Here is an 18,665-nt window from a genome sequence, read left to right as displayed (position 1 = left end):
TTGTGGGGGAGGAGAAGGCAGACATTCTGATTTACAGGTAAGAATTAGCCGTCTTGTATCACAGCTGATACAGTGAAAAGGAAAAACACTTCTGAATTAAGGTTGTAACATCAGCAAATACATCCTGTCACCATCGAACAATATTCCTTCCCTTTGGAGTGATGCTGAACTCTTTAACAAGACTACTTTTTATGGTTAATGCAATTCAAGAAGAAGCCGAGGTTAAGCATGCAAGGCTTCTCCAAAACTGTCCCTGCACGATTCAGCCTGACTAAACAGAATTTAATACATCGACAAGGAAGAGAAAACTGGCACGTGAAATTTCTACCCAGAAAGCAGAGAACAAAGAACACACAAGAGGGAGGATGTAGCTCAGTGGTAGAGTGTGTGCTTAGTATGCACGAGGTCCTGGGTTCAATCCCCAGTCTCTCCATTAAAATAAATAAATTCAAAAAAAAAAGCACACACAAATCCCCTGGGATGCACTGTGGGCGGTACCATCAGTGGAGCAGTGAGAGAAGGACAGCGATGCTTACATGGCCCTGAATCCTTTCCGTGGCTACGGTGGGTCCCCAAAATTCTAAGTTCCTCCCTCTGTCATCCAAAGACAGACTGCCAGTTAAAAATTTTCCAGCCACTCAAGACGGGAACACATTCAAGCAAAACATAATCCCGTGTTCTATTTATATTTCTATCTGCAGGTGGAGGCACCGTGGAAAGAGCTTCGATTTCCCGCAAACCCCTCAGCATAATCCTCCGCTTTCAGGTCAACCCATCTCCCATCAGACCTCGTCTCAGCCTCCCTGAGACTCCCTTCCATCCTGCATCTCTCTATCATTTCCGGACGCGGGAAGGCAAAACACAAATTTGCTGATACAAAAGGTGAATGATTGATTATAAAGCTGCCAGAGGATTTTAGATTTTCATGCCCCTGAAAACTGTCTTTCTGACTTATCCTGATATACATCTTCCAAGTAAGCAGATTGAAAACGTGTGTTGCTGGAAAAGCAACTGGTATGTAAACGTATCAAATACAAATTAAATTCCCTCTGAAGGGAAACAGGACGTTTACTCTCGGTTGCAAATGCATTATTTCACACTCCCTCTCGCATCTTAGCATCTGGCATGTGGTATGAAAGCCCCATTCAGGGTCCATTCATCCATTTGCCATTCATCTTTCTTTCAGTCTGCTTTTGCTTGGGTTTCATTTATTCAATAATTCAAACTAAGATTTTCTGAGGCCAGCTATGTGCAGAAGTGTACTAAGCCCTGGCAACAAAAGAGAAGCGGGGCAGGGTACAGCTCAGTGGTAGAGCAAGTGTTTAGCGTGCACAAGGTCCCAGGTTCGATCCCCAGTACCTCCGTTAAAAAATAATAATAAATAAATAAATAGTGGTAAGCAGAACTATTTACAATAGCCAAGACACGAAAACAACCTAAATGTCCCATCGACAGATGTCTAGATAAATAAGTTGTGGTATATTTATACAATGGAATACTACTCAGTCATAAAAAAGAATAAAATCATGCCATTTGCATCAACATGGATGGACCCAGAGATCATCATTCTAAGTGAAGTAAGCAAGAAAGAGAAAGAAAAATACCATATGACCTCATTTATATGTGGAATCTAAAAAAAGAAAGAAGATATAATGAACTCATCTACAAATAGAGACTCACAGACATGGTAAACAATCTTACATTTACGCCGGGGGGAGGGAATGGGAAGGGATTAATTTGAGTTCAAGATTTGCAGATACTAACATTACTTATATAAACTAGATAAACAGCAAGTTCATACTGTATAGCACAGGGAACTATATTCAATGTCTTGCAGTAACCTATAATGAAAAAGATTTTGAGAACAAATATACATGTATGTATATGTATGACTGGGACATGATGCTGTGCACCAGAAATTGATGCACTGTAACTGACTATAATTTTTTTTAAAAGAGAGAAAGAAACATGAGAATCCTACCATTTTTTAAAAGGAGAAATAAATAAATAAACCTGATTACCTCCCTCCTCACAAATAAAGCTTTAAAAAAAAAAAAAAAGGACACAGAACACGGCCTGGGGGCATCCAGTCCAGAGGGAACTCAGGCGTGAAGCAAGGGCTGCCATGAAGGTAACAGGAAGTGTGTTCGGGAGACAGTGCAGGGCAACTGGGGAGGTGGTCAGTTCACGGGGGAGGGAACCACTGCCTGAGAGGCCAGGGTCACGGCTTCAAAAATGAGTCAAGGGCAAGGAGAGGCCTGTTGGTCAGAGAGAGGATGAAAATAAATGATGAGCTAAGAGGTGAGAGCTGAGATGAGAACTCGGCAAGGTGTTATTCCACCTTTTCCTTCACTGACTCTGAGGTAGCGAGGTGATGACCCTGATGGTTTTTTTAAAGAAGACTGGAGACCATCCCCCTCAAGGTTCCCAAGTGGAAATCTTATTAACTGAGTTCACGGGAGGATGCACTCTCCCCAGCCTGGTGCATTCATGCCTCAGCTCAGACAGAGTGTATCTGGAGAATTTAAAGAAGACAGAGGGGACACATCACATAAAATACTAGGACCCAAGACTCAGTCATGACCGCATCCATGATTCCGCTATTAAAATGCAAGCTCATCCATGCAAAGTCACATCTCAAAAACTGTATCAGTTTAGAAGTAAACCTAAGCAGACACTGGCTTCAGGATAGGATGGACAAGAGGAGCAAGTGAGAGAGAGAATTAGAGACATGAGTATAGCAATGATGGGGTTAAAAGGGTACCCGAGACACACTGCCGATTTCATAGCCTGGTTTGGACCAGCCCTGGTACCCACAAAAGCTTTTCTCAACTGGCCCAGCTAATGCAGCATCAAACATCATTTTTTTTTTTTTGCTTAGGTCATTGGACTGATTCATATAATCAAATAGATCTCCCAATATATGATACCAAACGAACACCAATCCCAGAGAGTCTCATAAAGGTATAGCACCAAACTGTAGGAAACAAAATAAAATAAGACAACAGACACTGGGAAAGGTTAATGTTAAGTGCTATTTGAACCATTCTGGAGCTGAGAAAAACATGGGAAAATTCAAATTTGTATAAAGCAAGTAACAGCACTGAAATAAAAACCTGACACAGATTAACCCAAAAAAGAAAACTTCAGACCAATCTCATATGGAACTATTAGTGCAAAATTCCTAGTGAAAATGCCAACAAGTAGAATCAGCAGCCTATCAGAAGAACACACCATGATGAAGTGGAATTTATTCCAGTAATTCAAGAAGAGTCCAGTGTTAGAAAATCCATTATGATATTTCATGGGTCTAAAGAAGGAAAAAACGCACAGTCATACCCACTGGCACAGAACAAGCATTGGGGGAAAAATTTCAAAAGCAATTGATAAAGAACAGTAGGTAAAATAGAAACAGAGGAGTCATCAGGCTGGGAACTGTCAGGAAAGCAGGAAGTGTTCCAACAGAGGGGATTTAATACAGGGAATTGGTGGAACAGATGCTGGAGGCCTGGAACAGAAAAAGAAGGTCACCTAGCGATAATAAATGCAGGAACCCGTTCCCACCCGTAGAGTTAGGGGAGAGGAAGAGATTAGGTCACAAGAACGTGGGAGCTCAGAGGAGAGGCCCCACAAAGCTGGGGCTCAGGGCCGAGACAAGCGCACACTGCTCAGGTGCTGTCAGTCCCCAGGAGAGCAGAGTGGGGATCACACCTCTGGGGAGGGAGGGGGTACCTCGGAGGGGGAGTGGTGAGCAAAAAAGCTACAGTCTGTGGTGAGAGCCTCTCCTGGGGCCCCTCTGACAAGAACGGAAGGGACAGGACATGCTCCTGCCCCCTCCGGCCCGCCAGGCTCCCTGGAGCGCCCCCTAGTGACAGATCCCAGCAGGAGCAGCTGTCAAGCATCTGGGAAATGCAGTCTGCAGAGTCCGGGCTCCACACCCCAGCACAGTATTCCAGGGCAACCAAGGGTAAACGACCAGTCCAGAGGGATGCTTCTGAAGCGTAATAAAATGCATTTATCTCATCCCAAAACCAGCTTACGCTTCACAGAGAAACATCAAAAACATTCTCGGGAAGTCGGAAACAGGAAAAGGATACCTTCTCATCGCTGCTATTTACCACTCGGCTGGAGGTCCTCGTCAATACAAGCGCATGAGTGAAATGAACAAGAAATCTAAACGCTGGAGAGGAGGACGTACAATAATCTCTACTCTCAGATGATATGTGTTGTACACCTGGCAAATCCAAAGAGGCTCCCCTGAGAAGTACCACAAACAATAAAATAATCAAGTAGGTGAGAAGACTACGAGAGTAAGATAATGCAACCAATGGTTTTCATGCACAGAACAGAAGACATCATGGAAAAGAGAGAAATGTAAATCACTTTTAATCACGACCAAAAAGATAAAATGCTAGAAATCATCTGAACCCCAAAATGTGGAAGAACTGCATGCAAAACACTCTTCCACCAAAGGAGAGTTGAACTAATAGACAGACACATCGATTTTTTAGACAGGAAAACTCAAAATGAGAAAGATTCAATTCTCCTTTAACAAAATTCACATTTAACACCGTCTCAAGTAAAAATACTAATTTTTTTCTTAGCATTAGACAATCTGAAAGAAATTTTAAATAATAGCAAAGCAAAGGTGTATTTCAGTAAGAAGAAAACAACACGTTATGAAGCCTCAATAATGAAAACAAACCATTATGGAGGGCCATAGGATAAAACTTATCAAAATGAAAACATACAGACTTTTGACCCATAATTGTTCTGAGTTCACCCCACAGATAACATTTGCACACATGAGAAATGGCTAGGTTTTACATTTAAGCACTGTTTACAATAACAAAAGATCAGACTATTCCCAAACGTCATTAATAGAATGGTTAATTAAATTATAGGTACGAGTTTGTTTTCTATGTCTGCTAGTGAGAACGGGTAAATTGGGAGTTCAAGATTTGCAGATACTTCTGCAGAGCAAAGGAAACCAGAAATAAAACAAGAAGAAAACCTACGGAATGGGAGAAAATTTTTGCAAGTGAAACCGACAAAGGCTTGATCTCCAAAATATATAAGCAGCTTATACAACTCAATAAGAAAAAAATAAACAACCCAATCCAAAAATGGGCAGAAGACCTAAACAAGCAACTCTCCAAGGAAGACATACAAATGATCAAAAAGCACATGAAAAAATGTTCAATATCACTAATTATCAGAGAAATGCAAATCAAAACTACAATGAGGTATCACCTCACACCAGTCAGAATGGCCGTCATTCAAAAATCCAAAAATGACAAATGCTGGAGAGGCTGTGGAGAAAGGGGAACCCTCCTACACTGCTGGTGGGAATGCAGTTTGGTGCAGCCACTATGGAAAACAGTGTGGAGATTCCTCAAAAGACTAGGAATAGACTTACCATATGACCCAGGAATCCCACTCCTGGGCTTGTACCCAGAAGGAAATCTACTTCAGGATGACACCTGCACCCCAATGTTCATAGCAGCACTATTTACAATAGCCAAAACATGGAAACAACCTAAATGCCCATCAACAGGTAACTGGATAAAGAAGATGTGGTATATTTATACAATGGAATACTACTCAGCCATAAAAACCGACAACATAATGCCATTTGCAGCAACATGGATGATCCTAGAGAATGTGATCCTAAGTGAAGTAAGCCAGAAAGAGAAAGAAAAATACCATATGAGATCGCTCATATGTGGAATCTAAAAAACAAAAACAAACAAAAACAAAGCATAAATACAGGACAGAAATAGACTCATGGACAGAGAATACAGACTTGTGGTTACGGGGGGGTAGAGGGTGGGAAGGGATAGACTGGGATTTCAAAATTGTAGAATAGATAAACAAGATTACACTGTATAACACAGGGAAATATACACAAAATGTTATGATAACTCACAGAGAAAAAAAATGTGACAATGAGGGTGTATATGTCCATGAATGACTGAAAAATTGTGCTGAACATGCTGAACACTGGAATTTGACACAACACTGTAAAATGATTATGAATCAATAAAAAATGTAAAAAAAAAGATTTGCAGATACTAGCTACTATATACAACATAGATAAACAAGTTTATACTGTAGCATACAGGGAACTATATTCAATATCTTGTTACAATGAACAAGAATCTGAAAAGGAATCTATATATGTACATGTATGACTGAAACATGATGCTGTACACCAGAGACTGACACATTGTAAACTGACTATACTTCAATTTTAAAAAATAAATTTAAAAAAGAGGAAAAAATAAATTATATAATGCATCTAATGGACTATTATGTAGCTATAAAAAGAAGTAAAATGCTCTCTATACAGAAAGCTCTCCAGGGTGATTAAGTGAATAAAACAAGATGCAAAACAGGGTATACAGTTACTATCCATATAAAAAAAGAGGAAAATAAAATTTAAAATTTTACTTTTGTTTCCTTCTATATAGAAAAATAAATAATGAAAAGATTGACAAGAAGCTGATTATCTAGAAGATTTCCTAAAAAATGAAGAACAAGAAGGGGAGAAAGAATTCTCACTGACACATTTTTATATATTTAAATTTTGAATCATGTGAACATGTTACCCATGCAAAAATGAAAATATAAAAATTACAATAAATGAGCAATAACAGCAAATGCTGCCAAACTAAATCTTTAATCCCTACAGGGAAGAGATACCAGCACACAGAAAGTTCCTCCTGTTACCTTTCCCCACGTCCCCATTACTCAAATCTTATGCGTAGTGTCAGAAAACACACACACACACATGCACAGAGCCAAATAATCCCAAGGGACCCTCTGACTCTACACTCAGGATACAGAAACTCGGGAAAATGCAGGCACCGCCAAAAAAGAGATCAAAGGAAGACAACACTAATTTCAATGAATGACAAATTTCTCGTCGGATCACACACCACTGCAAGATCAAAAAAAATGAGAGTTCCTCAAAGGAAGGGTCAGGTCTTAATTCAACTTGATTTTACTTCAAAGCTTCTGACCAAGGGTCCCCCTCAGTCAGTTGGGTTCCCTTCCCTGATGAGACCCAGCCCTTCAGAGCTAATGGCCCAGAGTAAGCTGCCCTCTGGGCTCTGGTGGTCCCGGGATGTGCAAGGACAACAGCTAAGGAAAGCGGTGATGGTTTGCAGAGCCTCTGGCCTCATCATGTGGGTCCCAGTACCTACCCCAGGGCCAATGCCACCCTGGCCTTGGGATCTAGTTAAGCAGTTGCAGCCAAGGAATTAGTAGATTCCAGCTGCCAGACAGGCTGAAAGCAAGAGTCAGTAACACCTGAGAGCGGCAGCTTGAAGGAGACCCAGGCACCTCTTCCTTACCTTTTACAGGAAGTCCCTTGTCTGTACAGAATACTTCTCTGCACAAAAGAACCATGTGCAGAAGTCGCATAAGAGATTTAGATTTCAGGCCCAGAAACTAAAACATAAGATTAAAAAATCCTTAGTAATAGCTCCCATTCCGCATAAAACCTTCGAGGACAGAATCCCAGAATTCCAGGCAGGTCCCTTGCTTTGTTTTCTTTCTTTTTTTTTTTTCCTTCCGTAATAAAAGACTGCAAGTGGACTTCCACTCTGTGAGCATCCATTTGAGGCTAAGAATGGACGCTTTTGCCTCACAGGCTGATTTTTTATATCTTTGTCCAAAGGACATTCGCTGTATGAGACTTAATCGCCTACCACCAGTATTAGGAGTCATTTTCCCAATGTTCAGTCATTCATTTAAAAAAAAAGATACCAAAAAGCAATAAAATATTCAAATAATTGCACAAATGTGGCTGAACAAAGACAGTAATTTTGCTGAAACCAGTTCCCAGTCAGACAGCTCTCAAAATATTCCTTTGTCAGGACTGAATGACATAATCCGAAATCCTGGCATAAAAACCTGCGTAGAGACAGCATTCATATCCTGTATGAAAGGGAAGGTAATATACTCAGTCAGAGATCTGAACAGACAAGGAACCCCGTATACTGTGGAATGCAAATCTCAGACACTTCCTGCGGCCTCCCTGTCAGTCTTTTATAACCTGAAATGAATTAAGCTGACGTGATTAGCCTCTAACTCCATCCAGCTGCACTCTGCCGTATGGAAAAGGCATTCTGACTGGAGCTGTGGGTAGAAGTTTGGGGAGGAAAGGTAAGGGGGATTGTGGGACCTCAAGGGCACCTAGGGATGGGGCAGGCCTTGGTCAGCCCCCAAGGAAGTGTTCTGGGAGGCCAAAAACCAGCCTGACAGCAGTGGTACCCAGAGGTACCACTAGACACGTGGTATCCTAGCACATGGATGCTACCCATCCCTACAGCAGAGGATGAAGAAGAGGAGGGAAAAACAGCAGAACCGAACTTCAACAACTCTGGGTTTTCCAAATAAGCCCTGGTGACTCCAGTTATTTTCCCCACTTAATCCCATTCATTCATCCATCACATATTTACCAAACATCACAGTGAGTACCCGTCCCAGGCCAAATGCCACCCACGGCTACAGAGACTAGATGAAAATGACACGGTACCTGCCTTGGGAAGACTGGTGAGTAAGTCCCCACCCCTGGTGCCCTCACCCAGTCCCAGAGGGGAGAAGGTCTGGAAGCATGAAGGGAGGATTCTGAGATAAATGGAGGAAAGACGCGACGTTTAATCCTCATTTGGGAGTATGAGGAGGAATTACCATACACACACAAAGGAGTGGCACATTCCAGCACTGGCCACGGTATGGAAACACAGAAGGGGACAGTGACACGGAGCAGCCAGGCCTCGTCTGAGTTTAGGGTACCATGCATTCGGGATGGGTTGGAACTGAGGGTGAGGAAAGGTGCGCTCATCCCGCAGGAAAACAAAGTGGAGGGTCCGATCTGACTCTACCAACACACAGCAAGAGGCAGACAGGAAGCCAGAGGCAAGGAGACCAGAAAACAGACTATTCTGAGAACTGGTTCCTTCCCTGTTCCCAGTTCAGAGATTTTCATCTGTCACTATTACATTGTGGTTTTTCAGGGATTTTTTTTTTTTTTGGAGGAGGGAGGTAATTAGGTTTTTTTTTTTTTTTAATGGAGGTGCTAGGTACACACTCTACCGCTAAGCTATATCCTCCCCCAATGTTACCCTGTATTCCATTAGATGCCACTCCTCTCTCCAGCCATTGCCCTTACCAGGTGACTATACAGTTCATCCCCCAGACAGAGTGAACGGGCACACCAATCAGACAGATGTTAAAAAACGCGCCCAGAAACTCAAATTCTTTCTGGCCAATTCTTTCTGATCAAATCTGTCCATCCCTGGGGGTGGTTAGCACAATGCATATTTTTGATCCAAGAGAAAAATGGCAACTCTTGCTTTTCCGTTCAGTTTCTGGGGTTTCTTTAAGTTACTTTTTGACAGGCTCTGAGTTTATAAATCCCAATATGTTGGCTGTGAATGGCTCAGCTCAGGATGGGGACAGTTTACTAATTTGTTACTCACCAGCCTACCAGTGCATGTTACTGGGGCACCTCAAATGTCTCCATCATCCATATTGCAAATATCACCCATTCTGTGACCAATCTCAGGTTGGCTGCCCCCGGGGCTGGCCTTCCACACTGTCAGTTAACGCGTACTCAAGAAATATACATTCATTTGAATATCAATCTTAAAAACATAATTAGGGAAACTATACCCTCTTAAAACATATATATAACACATTTCAAAGTCAAACATCAGTATCCACTAAAAGCGTTTCCTACCATTTCTTTGAACAATAGAGATAACAAAGAGTTACTGAATGTATCTAGAATGGAATTTTTTTTAGTTGCCTGGATTATGCTCACACAGTCTCCCGATCAGCTGGCGGTATCTCTCCGTTTTCCTAAGCGACACACGCTGCTTCAGCTTTAATTAAAGGGCCCGTTGCCATAGTTTCTCAGAGAACAGCCCGCGGCATGCTTGAGTCCGTTATTTTCTGGAGGTTTCTAGAGAAATTGTAAACCAGCAGTAGCCAGCCCAAATTTCCCAGTTGTACCTCCCACCCAGCACAGCAGATGACTCAGCCAGATAGCTAGGTATTCTGAATCTTTCCAGGGAGTCTAAACAACGAGGAATGTTATTTAAAATTCAGCCTTTGGTTTCTTCTGTTCTGCCACGTCGGTCATGGAACCAGCAGACTGCAACTGAGTCAAAGACAGCAGAGCCACACCAAGGGGGGAATTCAGCGGAACGCACACCCTGCCTGCATCTGTGCAAACACCAGCACATTTTCCTTTCTAATAATAATGGAGAAAATGCACCATATTTGCATGTTATTATCATCATATTGCTTCCTTTTTTCTAAGAACTCAGAAATGCACATTCCAGTATGTTTGCAAAAACAAAAAAAAGCCTCTCCCAGAAAATAGATTAAATCATGGAAATTCCTCCCTTATGGATTTCAAAAATTAAAAAGTGGAGCTCAGAAAACCTTATTTCTTAAAGGGAAAACTTGATTCCAAGCTGGCCTCATAAACTGAGACTTGGATAAGAATTTTGTGGGCCCTAAAAAAACCCAAAAAGACAAAAAAAAAGAAAGAAAGAAACCAACACCTTGATTCCATCAGTATCTCCACCCTGCTTTTTTTTTAAGTTAATTTTAATTTTAATTTTCTTTTGCAGGGGGAGGTAATTGGGTTTATTTATTTTGATGGAGGTACTGGGGATCAAACCCAGGACCTCATGCAGGCTAAGCAGGCACTCTACCACTGAGCTATATACCCTCCCCTCTCCATCCTGCTTTTTGATGGCAATCACCACACTCTCTCTGAGTCCTGAAAAGCCAGCTGAAAGGCTACTCTGAGCTTTCAAGATCAAAGAATGTGAATTAACACTGACCCCTATAAAGCTTAGAAAGGCAAATGCCAGTTCAGCTCCTTTTAAGTGGCCCCACTCTCCTGCGTCTGAGGCTCTGAGCACCAGCTCTGTAGGTCAGAGAACCAGGGCTGGGATTTCAGCCCTGGGAGCCGCTGGACCTCAGGTGGATGGTGATTAAATGAGACAGGACGTCTGTAAGGACAGGAAAGCACTCAGAAAATGGCGGCTATCATCACGCCCCATAACTAGGTCATCTCCAGGACAGGAAGTGGGGCAGGACGAGCTCCCACTATTTTCAGGAGAGCCTCACACCACCCCCTTTACCTGTCACTTTAGGAGTGAATATAACGACTCCATCTCTGATCTTTCCAACGTAAATGTTGCACAAGCCATTTGACTTCCTAATTGCCTGTCACCAAACTTCCTTTCATTCTCTCTTTTCTACATACAATGAAGAGATTCTAGAATGTATCTGAGAGACAGATGGGCCATGCTCCCAACCAGGAACACAGGGAATTTAAAGTCGCCTGGTGGGTGTTCAATCATAGGTATTTACTAAAGATTAAATGCATGGTGAATGACCGGAGGCTCCTTCTGTCGTAGCTACTATGCTTTGTGTCCCTTTATTTTTCAATCTGATAAGCCTATGTGGGTTTTTTTTTAATGTTTTTAAATTTTTTTTTAACTGGAGGCCCTTGGGTTTGAACCCAGGACCCTGTGCAGCTAAGCATGCATGCTACCACTGAGCTATACCCCACCTCCAGGCTTATGTGTTTTAAAAAACACATATTTTTTAAATTTTGTTTTTATTGAAGTGTAGTTGATTTACAATGTTAGTTTCAGGTGTACGGCAAAGCGGTTCAGTTATACATGGACACACGTATTTTTCTTCCAGATTCTGTTCCACTATAGAAAAACCACATTATTTTGTCACGGATTCTAACAACATCCTGTAAAAAGATAGACCGGGTATTGCTATTTCTAGTTTACCAAGAGAGTGAATCTCAGAAATATGAAGTGGCTTACCCAAGGTCAGTGAAGGAACAGGCTTGATCTCAGGTCTCCGATGCCTAAGTCAGGCGCCTCTACACGACCCACCGCTCCGCGTGGTCAGGGAACGGGGCTCCTCCCCCCAGTGCACCTGTCCCGTGGCCCTATCACCGCAGCAGCCAGAAGGGAGGCTGAGAATCATCTCCCTGGGGAGTTTGTGTGTTTCCCCCCTCCATGTATTCCTGAATCCACACTTCTTCAACTGCCAAAACAAGCAAACAAACTCAGAACAGACACAGCAGCCTGAAGGGTTCCTCCGATCTCTGGGCTGCAGGAGAAAGATCTGAGAGGGAGTTTCAAGCTGTAGACTGTGGACTGGGGATGGCTGTGAATTATTATTCCTCCAAGTAGCAAGGGTAATTTACAGAAGGTTCTCTATAACCTCCCACACCTGAGCCACAGTGGGAATTAAAGCTCAACCTCCTCTGCCAGGGCGCTGCCCAGGGCGACCCTAACCAGACAAGGATATCACATCACCTGCCTGCAGGAGTTCCTAACCAGGGTCCACCTCTGCCCTGGGAATTCACAGACGAGCATGCAGAAGGCCCTTGCAGGCACTCGGAAGTCTACACAAAAGTACCTATCTCTGTATCTCCAATTTTTCTAAAGCTGTGACCCACGGCTTTCATCAGAGTCTCAGAACGCCCCTCAGAGCTTAAGATCCCAAGAAAGGACTTCAGAACAGTAGAAATTACTTAGACTTCATTATTATTACTTAATTTTTAAAAATTATAAGTTTCTATGTTTGTACCACTCAAAAAAAAAAAAGCTGGACAGTTTCACTAAATCTTCCCAAATATATTTGGGATTCCTTCGGGATGCTCTACAGCAGCTTTCAAAACAAATTAGTTGGAAATGCTCCCAGGTGCCGGCTGCCTCCTCTCTGCCGCAACGTGGGTCAGGGCAGGAATGTACACACTGGACACCTGTTAATGATCTCCAGAATTGGTCAGTTAGTTACGTGAAACTTGTTAACAGTCTGTTGCTTAATAACTTTTTTTTTTGAAGTACAGTTGATTTACAATGTTGTATTAGTTTCTGGTGTACAGCATAATGATTTAGTCATATATATATATTCTTTTTCATATTCTTTTTCATTATAGGTTATCACAAATTATTGAATAGAGCTCCCTGGGCTGTAAAGGGGAGGGATAAATTGGAAGTTGGGGATTAGTAGCCACAAACTACTATATACAGAATAAACAACAAGCTGTTTAATTACTTCTTGATGCAAGAGTTCTATTCTCTTTGTAAATGACATCAGTAAACATGATGAAATGTTTTGTTTTCTCTAAAATCTACTGGTAGCTCTCAGTCTCAATCTATCTGGTTTTCAAGATAGAGGGAAAGCCAGAAAAATCTGGAGAATGATGAGACTGAACAAAACGAAGAGAAATTGTTTTCAAATGACAAAATATTGAAGTTAGATTCCTAAAAATTCTGTATAATGATCAAAGAGATGAAATCTTCAGTATCGTGTGAGTTATATGTAACCGTACACAACCCTACCAGAATCATCTCACTAGATGGCAAAATGTTATGAGATTTTCCCAAAAGGAAATAAAAGGAGAAAAGCAATGGACTTCAGGTGGAGGGGGACAGACTGATTAAAAACACACTGCGGTTCTGGTTACAGTAAATTAGGACAAGCACATGCCTCCCACTGAGCGCACCTACATACCTGCACAGAGTGCACTGAGCAGATTCCGAGGATTCTGAAAAGAGTCACAAGGGGCTTGAAGTTAAAAAGCTAGAACTCTAAGGACCATCAAACCAGTGATGAATCCCTATGTTTGACCTCCAGTGTCCTCCAGACTGAAGCCCAGAGCTGGGCACGGAGGCTGAAGCAGAGGGAGCCCCAGGAGCACCTCCTTATTCTGTCTTGACGAGTGAGGAAAGGAAATCTTCAGACTCAGAATGCAGGAATCCCTGCTCTTTCTCCTCTGAGTTCTCTTAAGCCCCAGCTCTCAATCAGTCCCACGGGCAGTGACATCAGAAGTCCACAGGAAGTAAAACCCTTAGGAAGGAGATCTTCCTCTCTGGCCCTAAGAAAGTGAACAAACTCCCACTGCTTTATATTCTTGCTCCCTCTTCCTGCCACATGGCCCTGGACGCAAACATATCCCTGAAGTGTGCAACAGAACAGAAGAAACCCCAGCTTTCTGGCTGGATGAACACAAAAGGAACCTGAAAGCACTACCAACCTTACAGAAATTAAAAGGAGTAAAAGAGAATCCTGTTAAGCCAACAAATTAAACAATTTAGAGAAAATGAACAAATTTCTAAAAGGCACGAATTACCAAACTGACTCAAGGAAAAACAGAAAATCTTAATAGGCATATATAAAGTAAAGAATTTGAATACCTTTCTTTTAAATTTTTTAAAAGTTTTTTTGGGGTTGTGGGGAGATAATTAGGTTTATTTATTTATTTATTCATTCATTCATTTACTTATTTTTAATGGAGGTACTGGGGATTGAACCCAGGACCTCATGCATGCTAAGTGTGCACTCTACCACTGAGCTATACCTTCCCTGCTGAATACCTGAATTTTATTTTTATTTATTTATTTATTTATTTTGAATACCTAAATTTTAAATTTAAAACATTCCCAAACACCAGTTTTGAATAGCTTCACTGATGAATGGTATCAAATATTCAAAGAATTAATACCAATAATTCACAAACTCAGAAAATACAGAAAAACTCAAAGTGGACTGTAGTCTACATGTAAGAATCAGAACTGTAAAATCTCTAGAAAAAAAACAACAGAAAATTTTCATGACTTTGGGTGATACAATGTTCTCAGATATGACACCAAAAGAATGATAATAAAGGAAAACAACTGATAAATGTGACTTATTAAAAGTTTAAAATTCTTGCACTTAAAAACATACCATTAAGTAAATGAAAAGACAAACCACACACTGTAAGAAAGCATTTGCAAATCATGTATCTCTTAAAGGACTTGTATTCAGAACATATAAAGAACACTTACAACTCAATGGGAAGACACAGAACCAATCTGAAAATGGGCAAAGACTAGCCCTGGTGTGATTCATCCTGTACCACTGTTCCCTGGAACAGTAATCAAGTACCTCTCTGCCTGCTCTTCCGCCTAAGTGTGTGCCACCATCCATGGAATGCTACCACCACTCAATGGACATGGACATGAGGCCCCCTGGGGCCCCAGAACTAGCTATTTTGTTGTGAACTAAAGGCCAACAAAGATTATCACTTTAAGGTGGATAAAGATGAAAATGAGCAACTATCTTTAAAAATGGTCAGTTTAACCCTCCTACACTGTTGATGGGAATGTAGTCTGATGCAGCCATTATGGAAAACAGTATGGAGATTCCTCAAAAGACTAAAAATAGACTTATTGTATGATCCAGCAATTGCACGCCTGGGCATATATGCGGAGGAAACTTTAATTCGAAAAGATACATGCATCCCAATGTTCATAGTAGCGCTATTTACAATAGCTAAGACATGGAAGCAACCTAAATGTCTATCGACAGATGACTGGATAAAGAAAATGTGGTATATTTATACAAAGGAATACTACTCAGCCATAAAAAAGAATAAAATAATGCCATTTGCAGCAACATGGATGGACTTGGAGATCATCATTCGAACTGAAATCAGCCAGAAAGAAGAAGAAAAATACCATATGACATCACTCATATGTGGAATCTTAGAAAAAAAAGACATTTTTTTAAATTTACAAAAAAGAAACAGACTCACAGACATAGAAAACAAACTTAGGTCACTGGGGGAACAGGGTGGGAAGGGATAAATTGGGAGTTCAAGATTTGCAGATACTAACTAATATATATAAAACAGATAAACAACAAGTTCATACTGTATAGCACAGGGAACTATATTCAGTATCCAATAATAACCTATAATGAAGAAGAATATGAAAACAAATATATGTATGTATATGTATGATTAAACTATTATGCTGTAATAATACCAGAAATTGACACAACATTGTAAACGGACTATACTTCAATTAAGAAAAAAAATGGTCAGTTTAGGGGCTGGTGCAAACAACGAATTGCACACTGTTGAAGCAGAGGCAATGAATTATGAAGGCATCTAAAGTAATACTGGCAACTTTGAAAATATCTTTACAGCTAATGGTTTCCCCTGGAGACTTTGAAAGAACACCACCTACAGCCTTAAAAGTGAATTGTGGTTCAAGGTCTGTGCATATTAGTGGGCAGCACGTAGTAGCTGTGGAGGAAGATATAGAGTAAAAAGATGAAGAGGAGGAGGAGGTGAAACTTCTAAGTGTATCTGGAAAGCAATCTGCCCCTGGAAATGGTAACAAGTTTCCCAGAAAAAAGCAAAACTTGCCGCTGATGAAACAATGATGATGATTTTGATGATAAAGAAGCTAAACAGCTCCAGTAAAGAAATCTATACAAGATACTCAAGCCAAAAATGCACAAAAACCAAACTAGAATGGAAAAGACTCAAAATCATCAGCACCAAAATCAAAAGGTCAAGAATACTAAAAAAAAAATGGGGGGGGGTAAAAACGCTCCTAAAACACAGAAAGGACCTAGTTCTATAGAAGACATTAAAGCAAAAATGCAAGCAAGTATAGAAAAAGATGGTTATCTCCAAGAAGTGGAAACCAAACTCATCAGTTATGTGAAGAATGGCTCCAGATGACTGGCCAGGAGGCTATTCAAGATTTCCTGCAGTGGAGGAAATGTCTTTTAAGAAAATAATTTTAATAGTCTGTTAAAACCTTCCATCTTATTTCATTTCAATAACAGCTGATATCTGGCTGTACTTTTTTTAATTGAAGTACAGTCAATTTCCAGAGGAAACTCTAATTCAAAAAGATACATGCACCCCAATGTTCACAGCAGCACTATACACTGCACAATAATCTCTACTCTCAGATGATATGTGTTGTACACCCGGAAAATCCAAAGGGACTCCACTAAGAAGTACCACAAACTGTAAAATAATTAAGTAGGTGAGACGATTACAAGATTAAGATAATGCAACCAACAGTTTTCATGTACAGAAACTGTGAAATAGAAGATATGATGGAAAAGAAACACCCACTTTAATCACAACCAAAAAGAAAATACTAGAAATTATCTAAACCAAAAAAGAGGACGACAACCCATTACGAAGCCTCAATAATTCAAACAGACCGTTTGGAGGGCCGTAGGATAAAACTTATCAGAATGGAAATATATAGACTTCTGCCAACAGGACTCTATTTCCCCCACTCCCTGTGACTTGCTTTGGCCAAAATAACATGTGAACAGAGGCAGAAGTACCAGCTGAGAGCCTAGACCTCAAGAGGCCTCATGCACTTCCACCCTTGCTGCTTTTGGAACCCGAATCTACCCACATATGAGCCAATCCGGGTTGGCTTCCTGGAATAGGACAGACCATGTCGAGACAAACTTCACTGGTTGAAGCTGACCAGCGATGCACAACTGAGGGCCGGCTGTGATAAGCCAAGACTGACTCAGGTCAGTACAACTGCCCAGCTGAGCACAGCCCGAACTGCCCACCCCCAGAGCTGTGAGCTAAACAGTTCATGCCTGAACTGCTGTTCGTTGTCACAAAGCAGGAGCTAGCTGATACCCCAAAGGGGCAGACATGACTGCTGGATGAATATAATGAACCAAGTGGCGGGGTTCTGTGAAGCTGTCCAGTAAGGACAAACCTCCCTTTAGGCACAAGAATAGAAAAACAGTCAATGAGATTGACTCAGATCTGGTAATTGTCAAAAGTCCCTGCAGCAGAGGAGTTAACTGCACGAGGATAATAGTGGAAGCTTCTCTGTAGAGTTGACTAAGGGGTTTACCAAGCAGAAAGGCACGTGAAATGAAGTCAGAAAGTGCTGCCAGGCTGACACCTAGGAAAGGTTTAGGACAAGAGGTCAAGGTCAAGGGAAGCAAGAAACTCATTAAGAGCTCATGATGAGATGCAGAGACAGGCAGGTGTGTGGTCAAAGAGAGGTCTGTCAGAACTCAAGATCTGGGAGTTAGAGCAGTTAAAAGACATGATGAAATATGCACAGGTCAGATGAGTGGATAATTAGAGAGCTACAGGTAGATATTTGTCCATTTCATCTAAGTTGTCACATTTCTTGGCATAAAGTTATACAGAATATTCTCTTTCCTTTTAATGTCTGTGCGTTCTACAGTTATAACCTCTCTTCCAAGTGTCATGCCAGTGGTGTGTGCTTTTCTTGATCGATCTAGCTTGATGTTCATAAACTTCGTTGGTCTTTTCCAAAAGCAAACTTTGGCTTGGTTAATCTTCTCTATTGTATGTCTTTTCTCTATTTCATCAGTGTCTACTCTTATTTTTATTATTTCCTTCTTTCTACTAATTTTGCATTTACTTTTCCTTTCTTATCCTATAGCTTCGTGGAGTTGAAAATTTGTTAGATTTTAGGCCTTTCTTCTTTTCAATATAAGCACGTAAAGCAATACATTCTCCTCTGAGCACTGTTTTGGCTGCATCTCGTAATTCTGAGATGTTTTCACTTCCATTCAGTTCCAAATATTTTCTACTTTCTCTTATGGCTTCTTTTTTGATGAATTTTTTGGAGTATGTTATTTAATTTCCAAATATTTGAGGTTTTCCTAATGCTATTATTGTTACTGATTCCTAGTTTGACTGTGTTATGATCAGAGAATATACTCTATATGATTTCAGTTCTTTAAAATGTATTGTGAACTGATTTACAGCCTAGAATGTAGTCTGTCACTGTGAATGA

The 18,665-nt window shown here is 41.0% G+C and overlaps 1 protein-coding gene, 1 non-coding gene and 1 pseudogene across 12 annotated transcripts in view; 2 read left to right on the top strand and 1 right to left on the bottom strand.

The window, feature by feature from the left end:
• Positions 1-18,665, bottom strand: part of DST (dystonin) — a 435,317-nt gene that overhangs the window by 405,434 nt on the left and 11,218 nt on the right. The gene's annotated exons all lie outside the window — the stretch shown is intronic.
• On the top strand, positions 360-433 carry TRNAT-AGU (transfer RNA threonine (anticodon AGU)). The gene has a single exon. It is a non-coding gene; the product is annotated as a tRNA-Thr (tRNA).
• On the top strand, positions 15,059-16,693 carry LOC116284760 (nucleophosmin pseudogene; annotated as a pseudogene).

This window comes from Vicugna pacos, chromosome 20 (genome assembly GCF_048564905.1).
Source record: "Vicugna pacos chromosome 20, VicPac4, whole genome shotgun sequence".
NCBI lineage: Eukaryota > Metazoa > Chordata > Mammalia > Artiodactyla > Camelidae > Vicugna > Vicugna pacos.
The sequence above is the reverse complement of the archived record's forward strand: the minus strand, read 5'-3'. Positions and strand labels throughout refer to the sequence as shown.